At 31.3% G+C, this 5,054-nt stretch overlaps 1 long non-coding RNA gene across 1 annotated transcript; it reads left to right on the top strand.

The window, feature by feature from the left end:
• The first annotated feature begins 3,072 nt into the window (after positions 1–3,072).
• On the top strand, positions 3,073–4,067 carry LOC134230944 (uncharacterized). The gene is made up of 3 exons (XR_009984455.1): positions 3,073–3,219; positions 3,429–3,538; positions 3,799–4,067. It is a non-coding gene; the product is annotated as an uncharacterized LOC134230944 (long non-coding RNA).
• Positions 4,068–5,054: the final 987 nt, after the last annotated feature.

Raw genomic sequence — 5,054 nt, 5'->3', positions numbered from 1 at the left:
ATATCGTCGGCGTCATACAGGTTAAAGATTAAGGGTCTATAATTTAATATTTTTTTTCATTTTTATATTTATTTAATATAATTATAGCAACGTTAACGATAAATTTTAAAAGCTACATACATGTATTTGTATACAGTTTTACTATTTCAGCACGATACTTTGAGAGAGGACTTGTAATACTTTGTGTATTATTTTAAAAGACATCATCGGGAATAATTGTCCTTTTTGTCCATGTGTCACTAAAATCACAAACACAAAAAAGGTCTGAAATGCTCTAAGTATTTTTTGTTTTTCACTTAAACTCACAATATTTATCGTGAGATTTTGGGCTATAATATTCTAATTTTAAATTTTGCTCCAGATTGCAAAACATAATAAATTGCTTTTCTGTATAATCTATCTAAAATGGATAAGGATACAATGTTTATAAGGATAACAATATAAAGTTTATAAGGATAAGGTTTATAAGGATAAGGATATAAGGTTTATACGGATAAGGTTTATAATTAAAGAGTTATGTTATATTAATAAAATATATATTGTATTATGTAGGTCGTGGCCACAATCGCCAAATCAAAAATAAATGATTTTAAGAAGTTATATTTGTCTTCATCGTCTTTAATAATTAATTACTTTTCTGTATAATCTATCTAAAAATGTGCAAATTTGAGCAGGCGATTTTAATTCAGAATATTATTTGATGGAGGATAGCAGTAGGTTATTGCTTTAATACTAGAACGATCTTGTACCGCCTAGTGTGCATATTACAAAAAAAGAATATTGCTTATATTTTTGATGAAGTGAATAGGTTAATTAATATACGAGAAATAATTATCAAAATCTTTTGGTTATTTTAAAGTTAAATCCATATTCAAAATGAATACGTCATCGAACAGGTTCGATGATTTGGTACATAATGGAAAACATTTTTACATTCTCTTTAATTTTGTTTAAAACGTACGATTTTTAAGTTTCACTGTCGAAATTTCAAAGAATGATCAGAATATTTCTTTTTTTTTTTAATCAAATTTATTTATCAAGCAATCATGAATAGTTTTCAGTGTCAAACACGGATAATTTTAAGTTAAAACTACTTTCATTTTTGGTGCCAAAATAAAGTATAAATACTGATTCTCAAGAGTTTCTCCAGGAACCTCGAGCGATATATCCTAGCTCGCCACTTTTGCTCTCCACTCAAACGCGAATTCCGGTTGGACTGATGTAAAACTATAGTCGAGAAAATAAATATTAATCATTACTACGTGAACAATATGAATAAATCGTCAAAACCCCAAAATAATCGCTCCACCAAAAAAAAAACCCTATATATTATAAGAGAGATGTATACTGGAGTATTTTTATGCGCCCGGATCGATAGATCCCGGGCGTATATTGTTTTTGTCCTGTCTGTTTGTCTGTTTGTCTGTTTATCTGTTTGTCTGTTTGTCTGTTTGTCTGTCTGTCTGTTGTCAACTTTAACCTTGGCCATAACTTTTGAACAATAAAAGATAGAGACTTCATATTTGGTATGCATACTCCACTAATAAAGTCCTTCCTTTCAAACGACATCAAGGTCAATGATCTTGTGACCTTGACTGTAAACTATATGCTAAAAATAGCTTTTTACACTTTTTGCCATAACTTTTGAACCATAGGAGATACCCAGCAGGCACGCAACGTTGTTTCAACGTTGAAAGGAGGTGGAATATAGGTTGCAACGTTGATCAACTATATTTCAACGTTGTTTCAACGTTGAGGTCTCAACGTTGAATCCTCGACCTTTTTTCAACGTTGAAACAACGTTGAAGCTGCAACATATTTTCAACGTTGAATGTTCGTCGATATTTCAACGTTGAAACAACGTTGAGGCTGCAACATATTTTCAACGTTGAATGTTCGTCGATATTTCAACGTTGAAACAACGTTGAGGCTGCAACATGTTTTCAATGTTGAATGTTCGTCGATATTTCAACGTTGAAACAACGTTGAAGCTGCAACATATTCTCAACGTTTGATGTTCGTTGATATTTCAACGTTGAAACAACGTTGAAGCTGTAACATATTTTCAACGTTGAATGCTCGTCGATATTCGACGTTGAAACAACGTTGAAGATTCAACATGTCTTCAACGTTGAGTATTTTCTGATTATATAGAATTAAAACAAGGTTTAAAAATGCAAAGTTGACTGTCTATTGATTTCAACGTTGAAACAACGTGGAAGATGCAACCTATTTTCAACTTTAGGAAAGTTAGGAAAATTTAACGTCGAAACAACGGGTAACGAGTATTGAGCACTTTAGTTTAAGTTCAAAATATAAAGGTGTCTTTAACTTCTAATCCATTCGATTTATTGCAATATACACAGAGTTGTTTGCATTGTTAGAAAATATTATATATATAATAATTTTAGTACTTAATAAATGAAACGCATGCATTATAAATTGATTCACTCAAAAGAGTTATGCCAATTGCTGGTACCATTATAAAAATTATAAATATGAGTTTATATGAAGCATGGCATCTACATTTAACACTTCATTAATATAATTATACACTGTTATATATGTATCAAAAAAGTTGTTTTTTTTTTAAAATAAATTTTGAATGTTTTTTTTTTTGGTGGGGGGGGGGGGGTATTTATAAAATATGTTAATATGAACTTTTGATAAATAATAACATCTTTATCCAACATCTCACTGTAATTCCATGTTACTATAGAATTAATAAGAATAATTATTCCGAATTAATGTTCTTAAAATTAGACTCATATGGATCCGTGCCGTATACTCTTGCGCAGATTATACGTATACGGAGCGAATCTAAGAAGTCTTATTTTATTAGATTGTGCTTTTGTTGTGTGTATTAATTCTATAATCTTTCTTTTCATGAAATATAAAAAAAAATCAAATAAACTCATAAGAATTTTCACACTGACCATTAACCCCGGTCAAGTTGCATTACTTAAGATCCACTCCCCAAAAACCTATCGAGATATCAGATAAGGAGTGCCTCTCACTTAGTTGGTCAGTTTCAGTGTCAGGATAACCTTCTTATGCAATTTTCTTTCTGGGCAGAGTATAGCTGTTTGCAGCTTATCTAGGTCAAAATTTGAATTCAACTGATAGACAAAAAGTGCGCGTCTCCTTGCTGTTCATATTTAATGTGTTTTCAAGCTAGCTAAACACAAAGATTAAGGCTGGAATATCAACTTCTGCTCAGTAAGTATTATTTCCTTTCCATGAATTTAAGAAATTAAGTTTTTTTTAGTATCTGTTCATCATTTAATTCTTATGTTACAAGTATATTTGAAATCTGCGTGAAATGCACATCCTTGCATGGTTCTTGTATTATGTGCTTTGTTGATATTCATTTGGTTATAAAATATAAGATAGTATACTAATATATTATACAATTTAACTAATTGAAGTTCGTCGTAAGGTTAAATCAACCAGTGGTGCAGGGAATTGATTGTATAGTCAGCGTTGATTGCATCAGATTCTTCGCCCGTGAAATTTATACAAAGGAATGCAACATTTTGTAAGTACACTAGTATGTATATGTATGTCTATAACATTTTTCTTTAGTAATAATTATTTATAAGCATACTCATACGAATTTTAACATGAAGTCAAGTATAATTCTTTTAATTATGTTAATTAAATCCAAGTACCGGAATATATTCCTTTGTCTGATTTTTTAACTCATTCATGTATATTTATTTTTATCGTTTGAAATAACGTGTTACGTACATTTTATCGAACAAATGACTTTAACATCTTTATTTCTTTTATCAATAGGCTTTTGCTTTAGAGGATGGATTCTCCTGTTTATTTCTTTCATTCGTGGGACTTAACTATATGTGTGATTAAAATCAATGGATCCGCCACTTTGTGGAACTTAGTAGTGTAAGGCAGACGCGTACTTTGAAGGACCTGGATGTGATTACTGTGACCCACTTTTCACTTGGAATATAAATTTTGTAAAGCAGTGATTTTTGAGATTCAGTGATTGAATCCGAATTTGTGTTTGTCTTTAAAAAAAATAAATTCTCTTACAATCATAATACTGGATTACAACTTATCTAAATGTTACGCAACTTGAATTAAAATTTTTATTAGAATTTGAAATGTATTTGTTTATGAAGCAAAATGTAAAATGAATTCAACGTGATTTCAACCAAATATCAACGTTTGTACAACCGAAAAATTTCAACCAAATCTCAACCTAATTTCAACCAATGTTCACTTTTGTTCAATGTTGATATTTGACGTTGAAACAACGTTGAAGCTTCAACGTTGCCTCAACTTTCATTTGCAACCAAAAATCAACCATAAATCAACCAAAAACTCAACCCATTTTCAACGTTTATTCAACGTTGAAAATTGACGTTGAAACAACGTTGTGTCTCAACGTTGACTCAACTTTCATATGCAACCAAAATTCAACGTTGATTCAACGTTGAAGTGCAACGTTGATTCAACGTTGAATCAACGTTGAAATGCCTGCTGGGTAGGGACTTCATATTTGGTATGCATACTCCACCGATTAAGTTCTTTCAAATGACACCATGGTCAATGACCTTGTGACCTTGACTGTGACCTATATGCTAAAAATAGCTTTTTCCACTGTTTGTCATAACTTTTGAACCATAGGAGGTAGGGACTTCATATTTGGTATGCATACTCCACCGATAAAGTCCTTTCAAACGACGGCAAGGTCAATGATCTTGTGACCTTGACTGTGACCTATATGCTAAAAATAGCTCTTTACACTTTTTGCCATAACTTTTGAACCATAGGAGATAGGGACTTCATATTTAGTATGCATACTCCACTGATTATGTTCTTTCGAATGACACCATGATCAATGACCTTGTTACCTTGACTGTGATCAATATGCTAAAAATAGATTTTTTGAACTTTGTTGCCGCCGGGCGCATAGTGTTTCACAAACACATCTTGTTTTTTTTGTGTAGCGTTATTTTGGGGTTTTGGAAATTTATTCATATTATACACGTCCATGTACATCAGGCTTGGGGTCAATTACTTTGAAA

This window comes from Saccostrea cucullata, unplaced genomic scaffold (genome assembly GCF_032062105.1).
Source record: "Saccostrea cucullata isolate Sc308-1 unplaced genomic scaffold, CSIRO_AGI_Scuc_v1 ctg4245, whole genome shotgun sequence".
Classification (NCBI taxonomy): Eukaryota; Metazoa; Mollusca; class Bivalvia; order Ostreida; family Ostreidae; genus Saccostrea; species Saccostrea cuccullata.
This window is presented reverse-complemented; position numbering and strand designations above follow the sequence as displayed.